The sequence below is a fragment of the Humulus lupulus genome, chromosome 1 (genome assembly GCF_963169125.1).
Source record: "Humulus lupulus chromosome 1, drHumLupu1.1, whole genome shotgun sequence".
In the NCBI taxonomy this organism is placed as follows: domain Eukaryota; kingdom Viridiplantae; phylum Streptophyta; class Magnoliopsida; order Rosales; family Cannabaceae; genus Humulus; species Humulus lupulus.
In genome coordinates this window covers 213531710-213544730 of record NC_084793.1, presented here as the reverse complement: position 1 = coordinate 213544730, position 13021 = coordinate 213531710, and positions in this window count along the sequence as shown.

The following is a 13021-nucleotide window of genomic DNA, read 5'->3' as shown; positions in this document are numbered from 1 at the left end:
TTGTTTGGAAAATATTTTTCTAGACCATATATTTTATTTATCATGATTTTCTATGAATTAAAATCAGATTTTATGTGGTGTAAAAATCGTGGATGACTCACCTTTGAGTTGTCAAATATTTTTATTCATACCCTCATCTTAAAGCATTCCCAATATGGAAATTACAAATCTTTAAGATAAGATTTCTGTTAGAATACTGTAATCTGAATTTAGCCCTAATTAATTCAAGAGAATCAAACAATAAATAGCCAAAGGTTAGCGGAAGCGTACCGGAGTCCATTGAATCGATTGTACAGGGTTGTGATCTTCCGAATTTGCAGTCAAAACTTTTGAGAACCTTAGTCTCTTGATGATGGGGATTCAAGAGTGAAAAGATACGTTCTGCAAATTGGGGACCATTACCTCTTTATTAATAACTGACAAATCAGTAACTAATCTTTATTTACTATTTCTAATTTGGCCCCTCATCAAATCAGAAATTGCCTTTATGGTATCCACATATTAAAACCATGACAATCATGCCCCTAAGTCATAAACTTTATTCCAAAATAGACCACATAATTTCGACTCATTTATATGATGACCCAACACACATTTTATATATACAATTGTGACCCAAATAAATAAATTTCTAACAATCTCCCACTGGGCCACATATGTATATATATAAATGTGTTAACCGTATTGAGCTCATAACTTTATCATCATAACCATAGGCATGTGCAATCTCGTCCATTAACTATATCAACATAGGATCAAAGCGATTTTCGTTGTATCAATCACAACTAAACCCATCAATGGTCACATATATCAATACAGTTAAATGACATAGATCAATCATGATAATGTGGTATGAAAATTACATGCATGGTGATCTATTCATGTCAATTTTCAATTGGTCCTACTTTACTTTATAGAGATCAAAACTTTAGCTTAATGTACAAAAGTGAAATAAATTGAATAATATAATTTCTTATCAGAAAAATATCCAATTATACAAGTTTCATGAAACACATAAAAAACACAAAGGATAATAAAGACAAACTCCCACTGAATCTAGATATCCTCATACTCTAAAACACCCATACGAGCAGTGTGCTCATGAAAGACCTTGGGCGACAAACCCTTAGTAAGGGGGTCTGCAATCATGGAGTTTGTACCTAAGTGTTCTATACAAATCTGTCCACTCTGTACCCTTTCTTTTACAACAAGGAACTTGAAGTCAATATGTTTTGACTTTGTCGAGCTCCTGTTGTTATTGGAATACAATACAGTTGACTTATTGTCACAATACAACTTAAGTGGTCTTTCAATTCCATCCACAATGCGTAGCCCGGTGACAAAGTTTCTCAGCCATATACCATGGTTGGATGCCTCATAACATGCAACAAACTCTGCTACCATGGTGGATGAAGCTATGAGTGTTTGTTTTGCACTCCTCCATGATATAGCTCCACCACCTAACAGATATATGTAGCCCGAAGTGGATCTCCTACTATCTTTGCATCCCGCAAAGTCGGAGTCAGAATATCCAATGATCTCAAAGTGATCTGACCTTCTATATGTGAGCATGTAATCTCTTGTTCTCTTCAAATATCTCATAACCTTTTTGGCTGCTTTCCAGTGATTAATTCCTGGATTGCTTAAGTATCTGCCTAACACTCCAACAATGTACGCTATATCCGGACGCGTACAAACTTGAGCATACATTAGACTCCCAACAGCTGAAGCGTAGGGAATCTTTTGCATTTCTTGAATTTCAAGGCTTGCTTTAGGGCATTGCTTAAGACTAAATTTGTCTCCTTTAACGACAGGGGTATCACCTGGTCTACAATCTTGCATGCCAAACCTTTTGAGTACTTTATCGATATAGCTTTTTTGTGATAATCCAAGAATACCCCGAGAACGATCTCGATGTATTTGAATTCCTAAAACAAAAGAGGCGTCACCAAGATCTTTCATCTCAAAATTTCTTGACAGAAATCTCTTGGTTTCGTGCAACATGCCTATATCATTTGTGGCAAGCAGTATGTCATCAACATACAAAACCAGGAAAACATGTTTACTCCCACTGAACTTGTGATACACACAATCATCAACAACATTCATCTCAAAACCAAACGAGAGAATCACTTGATGAAATTTGTGGTACCATTGACGGGAAGCTTGTTTGAGCCCATAAATTGATTTGGTCAATTTGCAAACCATCGTCTTTGGGTCTCCCGACACAAAGTTTTCAGGCTGCATCATATATATTGTTTCATCAATATTTCCATTGAGAAATGCTGTTTTCACATCCATTTGAAGAAGCTCTAAATTATAATGTGCAACAAGTGCCATGATTGTCCTAAAAGAGTCCTTTGATGAAACTGGAGAAAATGTCTCCTTAAAGTCAATCCCTTCCTTTTGAGTATATCCTTTTGCTACAAGATGAGCTTTATACCTTTCCACATTACCTTTTGAATCCTGTTTTGTCTTAAAAATCCATTTGCAACCAATCGGTTTCTTTCCTTCTGGTAATGGGACAAGCTCCCAAACTTTATTGTCTTGCATAGACTTATACTCTTCATTCATTGCTTCAATCCAATTTTGAGAGTTAGAACTTTTCACGGCCTGATGAAAGTTGATTGGGTCATCTTCCATCATTCCATTGTCATCCTCATGTTCTTGGAGAAATATAATATAATCATCTGAAATAGCACTTCTCCTTTCTCTCGTGGATCTCCTTAATGACACTGGTTCTTGAGGTTGTTGAGTTTGTTCTTCTGGAGCAATTACCTCATTTTCATTTGGGGTTTGTTGAGGTTCCATATTCACTTTCTGATCAATGATAGGTGTAGGAACCTGAATATTGTCAAAAGTGATAGCAGAAATTGGGTTTGAATCCAATTCCTCTTCAAAAGAAATATCTCTAACCTTATTTCTCCCCCCAAACTCAACATCCTCGAAAAATGTTGCAGTACCCGTCTCAAAAATATTTTTAAGTGTTGGATCATAAAACTTATAGCCCCTAGATCGCTCAGAATAACCAATAAAGTAGCTGCTCACTGTTTTGGAGTCCAATTTCTTTTCATGTGGCCTATAAGGCCTTGCCTCAGCTGGACATCCCCAAATGTGAAAGTGCTTTAAACTAGGCTTTCGGCTTGTCCAAAGCTCATAAGGTGTTTTTGCAACTGCTTTAGTTGGTACTCTGTTCAAAATGTAAGTTGCTATCTTTAATGCTTCTCCCCAGAGAGACTCAGGTAAGGTAGAATGAACAATCATGCTCCTTACCATATCCTTAAGAGTCCTATTGCGTCTTTCAGCTACACCATTCATGCTAGGTGATCCTGGCATGGTGTACTGTGGGACAATACCGCATTCCTCTAGGAATTTAGCAAAGGGTCCTGGACGTTGTTCGCTTGAGCCATCATATCTACCGTAGTACTCACCACCACGATCGGATCTGACGTTTTTAATCCTTTTGTTGAGTTGATTCTCAACTTCAACTTTATAAGCTTTGAACACATCCAGAGACTGTGACTTTTCATGAATAAGATATAGGTACCCATAACGTGAGTAATCGTCTATGAATGATATGAAATATTGTTGACCATTCCATGATGTTGTAGGGAATGGCCCACAAATACCTGTATGAATCAATTCTAAGACATCTGTAGATCTGTTGGCACCTAATCTCTTAGTTTTGGTCTGTTTTCCATTGATACAGTTGACACAAACATCAAAGTTTGTGAAGACACAAACATCAAAGTTTGTGAAGTCAAGAGACTCTAAAATGCCATCAGCCACAAGACGCTCAACTCTACCTTTTGAGATATGACCTAAGCGATTATGCCATAATGAGGCTGAATTTTCCTTATTTAATTTGCGTTTAGTACCACGTGATTCCACATGCAAGGTTTCATTATAGGATGCAATTGTTTCTAGCAAATAAAGGTTGTCATAAGCATTCAAGTAACCAGTTCCAACAACATTTGAATTTAAAGACAAACTAAATTGATTGTTTCCAAAAGAACAACAATATCCAAATTTGTCCAATAATGAAACAGAAACTAAATTCTGTCTAAAAGACGGTACAATAAAAGTGTCTTTTAAATCCAAATAAAAACCAGTTCCTAATAACAACCTAAAATGCCCAATAGCTTCAACTTCTACCGATTTTCCATCGCCCACAAAGATGTGTCTTTCACCATCACTTGGCTTTCGGTAGCTTAGGCAACCCTGCATAGAAACACTTATGTGAGTAGTAGTACCAGAATCTATCCACCAAGTGTTTCTAGGTACTAAAGATAAATTAACCTCAGAACAGACCAAAGTAAGAAACATACCTTTCTTTGCACGCCATGCGTGATATTTTGTACATTCCTTCTTCACATGTCCAGGCTTGCCACAAAAGAAACAACCTGTTGGTTCCTTATGTTGTTTCTTTTGCACTAGACCCTTAGCAGCTTCATTTTCATGCTTTCTTTTCTTGCCCTTATCCTTAGAGGCACTGGCCAAGTGAGCACTTTCAGTCTTATCTTGCTTCAACCTTTCTTCCTCTTGCACACAATGAGAAATGAGCTCGTTTAGAGTCCATTTCTCCCTTTGACAGTTATAACTGACTTTGAACTGATTAAAATGTGCAGGAAGCGATATCAAAACCATAAGAACAAGCAAATCCTCAGAAAGCTCGATCTTAAGTGCCTTAAGTTTTGAAGCAATTTGGTACATTTCCATAATGTACTCCCTAACATTTCCTCAACCCTTATACTTCATGGACATCAAGGAAGCCAGAAGTGAAGTCATTTCAGCCTTATCATTTCTAGCGAAACGTTTTTCAATTGCATCGAGGAAATCCTTGGCCTTAGTGATCTCTTCAGATTATGTGCCTCCGAAGGCTTCTGGAATGCATTGTTGCATGATCATTAGACTCATGCGATTAGAACGATCCCATCTCTCAAACTCCATCTTTTCATCAGGAGTGCTTTCTGCAGTAAGAGGTGAAGGTTGTTCTTGCCTTAATGCATAGTCTAATTCCATGCAACCAAGGTTTACAAGTAATTTTCCTTTCCAAGCCTTGAAATTTGTCCCATTAAGCATGGGAATAGAGTTAATGTTGGCAGTTATTGTGGCAGGAGTAGATGAATTAACTGAATATATAACAAAATAACAAAAAACAAGCTCACATAAGAATCCATATAAAATAATAAAATTCAAATAATGGTTAATCCCATCTCAAGATACCAAACACATCATTAATATCAAGTCTTTGGACAGTAATATTAACTATAAGCGGTACTCTTGTTGTAGCGAACAACCATTGACAATAAATTATGTCAAACAATATGTAATCTTTGGACTAACATATTATTCACACAATACCTTATAATTGTCACACATTTATCACCACAAGTATGTATGAAACTTGGCCAAATATTAACTCACCTTTGGGTTAGTTAATAAATGCATCAATTACATACACATTATTATCTTGATATTTTAATTGAATTAATCTACACAAAAGTGATCACTTTGGTGATATTTTTTTTTAATTAATTTAACTAAAATATTAGATATCTTTAATTAAATCCAAAACCAAAATCAAAATTTATTGTTACTGTATTATTCCAAAATTAATAAACTGTATATAAGAAATATATACAGGTAAGTTAATATAAGCGATTACTGAAGAATATAATATTTATCTCCTAGGCTCGAACACCAAAATATAAACACAAATGACCCGCTCGTCCATTTAAGATACCAAGTTTATATGTGTGGATATTTCTTATATACAGTTTCTCTATATAAGCAATTCCTCATATAAACAAAAAAAACAGTCATGATTACTACAAACATGCCCTTGAGGGATCAAATATAAGCAATCCCAAATTCTGTATTACGGTATCAATGGAACATGATTACTTTTATATATATATATATTCATTAACGAAATTAAAACAGACCTAATCCTTATATACATTAACGAAAACAGATATGCTAATTCTTATACAATATACATTAAAGTTCATATCTACATAACTTTTATATACATTAACGAAATTAGCACAGTAGATATACAATTGGTATATATGTATATACTACAAAAGTTAACAAATTTTCCATTAACTACATAACAGTAGATATATCTACATAACTTTTGAACAGTAGGATTAGAATTAGCACAGAATCGCATGAACTAATAAAATATATATATAAACGATTGCAAAAATTAATTTCATGGAAGACCAATACTACCATATATTCTCAAGAATTAATTCAGGGATGCTCTAGTACCAAATGTTAGAATACTGTAATCTGAATTTAGCCCTAATTAATTCAAGAGAATCAAACAATAAATAGCCAAAGGTTAGCGGAAGCGTACCGGAGTCCATTGAATCGATTGTACAGGGTTATGATCTTCCGAATTTGCAGTCAAAACTTTTGAGAACCTTAGTCTCTTGATGATGGGGATTCAAGAGTGAAAAGATACGTTCTGCAAATTGGGGACCATTACCTCTTTATTAATAACTCACAAATCAGTAACTAATCTTTATTTACTATTTCTAATTTGGCCCCTCATCAAATCAGAAATTGCCTTTATGGTATCCACATATTAAAACCATGACAATCATGCCCCTAAGTCATAAACTTTATTCCAAAATAGACCACATAATTTTGACTCATTTATATGATGACCCAACACACATTTTATATATACAATTGTGACCCAAATAAATAAATTTCTAACAATTTCATCATAATAATTTGGTGCAGATTAAATCACATATCTTCAAGATATTATCTGTTCTTTGTGTGATTTAGTTTTCAAATAAATCTGGACCTAATTTTTCCCAAGTACAGAAATTGCCTAGTCGGATGGATAGCATGTCAAGACAGAATCAGACAGACTAGCAGATTGTTTCCTTAAATAAGAAATTTACAAATCATTTCTTTATTGCTCCAAATGTTAAGAGATCCTCTCCTGAACGTTCAAGCAGCTATAAATAGATAGCTAGGGCTCTTGAATTATTGTCTCTCTAATTGTGAAAAAGTTTGATAATATTTTGATTTCTTGAGAGCAATTTTTCTTTGTTTATGTAAAGGCTAAGTTTTTCACCTTAGTCCTTGGTATTGTGTTCTATGCACCTTGTTGCATGTATACCATTTGTTCTTTGTAACAAGTTTATGGTTCTGGTGAACATATTCCTAAGGATCTTTGGGATAAAATTTCTTCAAGACTCACTTCTGGAGGAAGAGAGCACTCGCTATTCTTTGAAGGGAGTTCAAGAGAATCAGCGTTTCAACAAAATCAGATTCGTAAAGAAAAGTACCACGAGATTGCGACAATAGCTTAAGAGGGAGTCTTACTTTGTTTAAGTCAATGCCTGTGTACAATTTCATTCTTTACTAATTGATTTATTCTCTGGGCGTGGCCCCATGTATGTAGGTTATCTGAAAAAATTTCTGAACCACGTAAAAATCCTCGTGTGTGGATTTTTACCTGTTTTTCTATTTCTGTTGTAACAGTTGCATAAGTAGTGTTAACAAAATTGAAATATGTCAAAACAACTTAATCAATATTCCACATTTAATTAAGTTGTTTATTTTAAATCACTTGGTATTTTTAAAATACGGAATTTCATTTGGTATCAGAGCGGGTCACTAAACTCTTAGTGCGATTTTGTATTTTTTTTCCGTTTGTTTTGTGCCTTATGAAATGTCTTTCTTTGCATAAGGTGGTTCAATAACACATCCTCCCTTGTTGAATGACTCTAACTATCATTATTGGAAAGTTAGAATGAAAACTTTCATCAAATCATTGGATGAAAAGGCATGGAGATCAATCTTAACAGGTTGGACACCACCTACTGAATCTGATGATCTCACAAAGGTAAAATTTGAAATCAATTGGACTGATGCTGAAGATAAATTGTCTAGTTATAATAACAAAGCCTTGCATGCTATCTTTAATGGTGTTGGTGAAGGATATATAAAATTAATATCTTCATGTGAGTCCGCCAAAGAGGCTTGGAAAATTCTTCAAACTCAATTTGAAGGAACTGATGATGTCAAGTGCTCTAGGCTTTTAATGTTAACTGTAAGGCTTGAAAATCTTAGAATGACTGAAACTGAGTCTCTCACCGAATTCTATGAAAGATTATCTGATATTGCCAATGAATATTTTTCCTTGGGTGAAAAATTGGAAAATAGTGTGTTAGTTCGAAAAATTGTTAGAGTTCTTCCTGACAGGTTTCAGAATAAGCTCACGGCTATTGAGGAGGCAACAAATCTTGACACAATGAAAGTAGAGGAGTTTATGGACTCACTACGAACTTTTGAACTAAATCAAAAAATTCGTCAAAAGGAAAAACCAAATGCTCTCAAAGAGAAATCAGTTGCTCTCAAATCATCAAAGGAGAAAGACTCAGATGAAAATGATGGTGAAGATGAGATGGCCTTGTTGACCAAAAAATTTCAAAAGTACATTAAAAAAATTGGAAACAAGAAACCTACATTCAAATCTTCCAAAGGTAACCACTTCTCTAAACATTTTGATAATAGTAATAAAAGAGGTGTGCAATGTAGGGAATGTGAAGGATTTGGTCATATTCAATCTGAATGTGCCAATACACTGAAGAAGAACAAAAAGGTAATGGCAGCTACTTGGAGTGATCAGGACTTTGAAAGTAGCAATGAAGAAGATAACTCAAAATTTTGTTGTTTCTGGATTAAATTTAAATTCGCAGGTTAAAAAAAGGTTTGTTTGTCTGAACAACACAGTTCAAGAAGAAAATTTTGAATGTGAATCCAATCTGGATAAGGATTCTTTGAAAGAGTCGTACAAAGACATGTACGATCAGTGGTTAAAAGTATGTTCTGATAATCGCTTAATGGCAAGCAATAACAAATCTTTACAAAAAAGGAATGATGAACTTTAAAATATTGTAAAGAATCTTAAGAATAAAGTTATTGCTAAAAACTGTGAAATTAAGCGATTATCAAATGAAATTGATCACAAGGTCAAAGGTGTAAAAATGCCTCACCCAAATTCTAGGATTTTGGATGATGTAATTGTTGCAGGTCAAAGCAGGTAATTTTTCTGGATTAGGATCTGATGGGTCCAAATCAAAAGACAAAACCATTTTTGTAAAATCTAGAATTTTTTCTGGCTACAAAAGTACAATCTGTTCCAACAGCTATTACACAGACCGAGGTTCTCAGAAGCAATAAAAGTGGGCATTTTGTTCCCATTTGTCATTTCTGTGGAGTGAAATGGCACATTCGGCCTAGATGTTTTACTATGATGAATTTTTCCAAAAATAATTATCTCAATCATTATAGTAGAACAAAACAAATTGTGAAAAAACCATCCAAAAAGGTTTGGATAGAGAAAAAGATAAATTGTCATGTTGCATTTACTTGTCATAAAACTCGTGTATCTAATTCTTGGTATTTTGATAGTGGATGCTCCAGACACATGACAGGTGATATAAGTATACTCACTAATTTCAAATCTTTGAAATGTGGTGCTGTAACTTTTGGTGATGGTATGGCAGGAAATATTATTGGAAAAGGTACCCTAAATCTTCATGGGTTACCGAAATATTAGTCACGTCCCACCAAATCCGTGCATCCATTTTAAGTAGATAAACTGCGCAGGAAACCCTTTTGCGGTCATCTAACTCCATATGATCAAAAATAGCCTCAACCGACCTTAACCAATCTTCTGCCACCAATGGATCAGCTTTCCCCTCAAAAGTTGGTTGGGCTTGTTTCCTAAAGCGTTCATATACTGGTTCGAACCCATAGGTTACTGGTAGTGGTGCAGATGGTGGTACTAGCGGCTGAGGTTGCGCCACTGGTACTTGAGGTATTTTGTGTGTTTGGGATGTTTGCGGTGCTTGTCTAGCTTGTGCTAGTTCCTCATCTCTTAGTCTCAACTGTTCTCTTAACCTTGCAACCTCTGTAGCCAGGTCCACAGATGGTGCTGCTGGAGCTGCAGGTTGAACAGATGGCATTTCAACGTCAGGGGTGGCCGTAGTTTCAGACCTTGTGGAGGCACCCTTTCCTCTGCCTCTACCTCTTCCCCTTCCTCCTCTTCCTCTGGTCGACATGATGAAGCTCTAAGGCAATCAAAGGAAAATCATAAGGAAGGAACATTGCATATTGGTTTGATGGATATTGCAAAATCAAATATTCAAACCACATCATTTAGAGTTTGCAACAAAATATCCATAGCATTCAAAACGTTTAAATTATTCCAAAACTAAACAATCCCAAAAAATGTTGAATTAACCAAAACATAAATCCTTTAAGGTCTTAGAAAATTATTATTATTCCATCTTATTTATTAGCACCCCATGCGACGATTACGCAGTAGAACTCTAGTCCTCAACAATGGACTCGTCCTCTGAATTGTAATCAAAGACATTTTCAGGAATGTGGAAATAGCCGGGAGCGCTCGCCATTATCTCCATCCTCGTGGTCAAACGTGGTATGGCTCGAATTACTTCTTCAACTGCCAATTCTCCTTCCTCGTCATGTACCGTCTCTAAACGCTCCTCCAGTTCCCTGTCATCCGTCTTTACTAGCACCAACTCCAAAAGACTAAACTCATAGTACCCCAGAAATTCGTGAATTGCGTAATCCATGGTGCTAAACTCCAGGTCTTGTTGTTCAACAAGGTTCCATGATTGATCCCACTAAAGAAAGGCCTCTGGGTATATCAACAATGCTTCCCTCATGACCCAATGTTGCTCAATGGACCATAGTAAGGCTCCCCTTTTATTCATCATCCCTTGGATGCGATCACAGACTTCCTTTGTCGTTTTCAAGGCTGCTATGCGCCGATCATAAGGGTCCTCGTCAAGCTGGACTTTAGGAATCGCGCTGATCTCCTTAAGCAATTTTTTCTTAGTCGTCTTCAACACAGGAGGCATCTTACTACTGCAGGTTCGATACTATAAAATTAAGCAAAACAAAAACAAGTAATAGCACATAAACAAATACTTACGACGTGGTGAGGTGAGATTTTCCCGTCTTTAGCGTGTATGGGGAGGGTCCTTGGAAACATGGACGACCGTCTCTGATACTATTTGTAAAAACGCCCTACACTAGTACTTAATAAAACATTCACATTTTCATTGGTCTATAAAAGAAAAGCCACTTATTATAAATGTTTCAGTGGGGTCTTGCTTAAAAACATGCAAGTTGGGCCCAATAGTTTTAAAAGAAAATATCAGTTTTTATGCATAGTTCTAAAACAACCAATAATTCAAGTCTCACTGATAAGTTTAAAAAAAAGTCTCATAAAACATAACATTATTAAAAATGGCGTTTTAATTTATCGTTTTTCGTCCATAGGATGCCCCTACACCATACACACCAGGACGACAGAACTCCCCACATCACCACGCGTACCACAGAGAAAACCTATTTGCTACCTGGAAGGGAAAGTAAGAGGGTGAGCTAAAAGCCCAGTAAGGAAGTACAAACAACAAGCAAGTAAGATACAACAATTTACAAACAATATCGTTCATCTTTATACATCATAACATCATCGTAAGATTGGCATCAATATCATAAACGTAAACATATTACCACCATCATATCATAACATCATAACAGAATCATCAACATCACCAAACATCATAACATAATCATAACCATAACCAAACATCATAACACATTCATACACAATTCCTTGTGAACATGGCCCGCTAACTTGTTCATGCCACCCTTTGAGGTAAACAAGAGTCTCTGGTCCTTGAATAACCTCGGCGCGTCCGCCCATGGAGTTACGTCTTCATATCCTTAGTAACCCGGGTTACATCTTCTTTATCCTTAGCAACCCATTTTGATGTGTCGCGTTCATCACGCTAACATCCATTCATATCATACAATATTCATACAAGCCAACATATCATCACATTATGGCATTCAAAATTCATAACATTTCATTCACACAATAGTCTTACCATTCATAATATAACAATCATAAATTCTATCTAACTTCCTTACCTCAGGTCCAAGCTAAGTAAACCACAACTTCTCAATGAGCCTATGCCATAATCAAAACGACATTCCTTAGCTTCACATAATTACTAATTTTCCCTTTCATATAATTCATGTGTGCATGGGCCATGCACACATAGTATGGGTTACACACAACATACTAATATACTTAATTACACATAAGGTCATAAAAAGAATAATACTCATTCTACCTACTTTGCATGCATGATCTTTCTATAAAAACTACATGGTTGCATAATAGACATAATTTTGGACGTAAAAGTGAATTTGCATGTAACATGCATACGTGGGAACGTTGCGTAATTGTGGCGTTTAAAACGATAATTCTATGCGTCTTAATTCTATCGTTTTAAAAATAAAAGACTTGTAGCATGTGTTGTTTACCATTGTTTATCTTCTTAAAATTACTAGGTTGATTAAATCTCCCAAGAGATTCTTTTTATTTCATAAAAACAATTTTATTTAGCCATTAAGAAAATATAAAAGACCATTTATTATTTTCAAATTACAATGAAATAACAAAGGCATTGGAAATTATTTTAAAAAGAAAAATACATATGATTACCATGTTTCCTTAGAAAAATCAATTTAATATTGATTAATTATGTTACATAAATGATATGAGAAAAAATATATATTTTAAGTGTGGAAAAATATATTTTATTTGAATTATTTTAAGGCTTAGTTTTATGTAACATAAATTCATAAGTGACAATTAAATAATCATTTTAAATATTTTAAACTAAACTTTCAGCCACCATTTAATTTCTTTAAAATCACAAATAAATTAGATTCAATATTTTCCTTGATCAAAAATAAAGAAAAATCTTAACTATTAAAATATACACTCATACCATATTAAAAATACCATTTTTAATATTACCATAATTTAGGGTATTAATTTATTTCAAATACTAATCAAATTCATTTTATTGAAACACACTTTACATTTTTTTTTTACAAAAATTCCAGTAATCATATTTATCATTAAAAATCACTA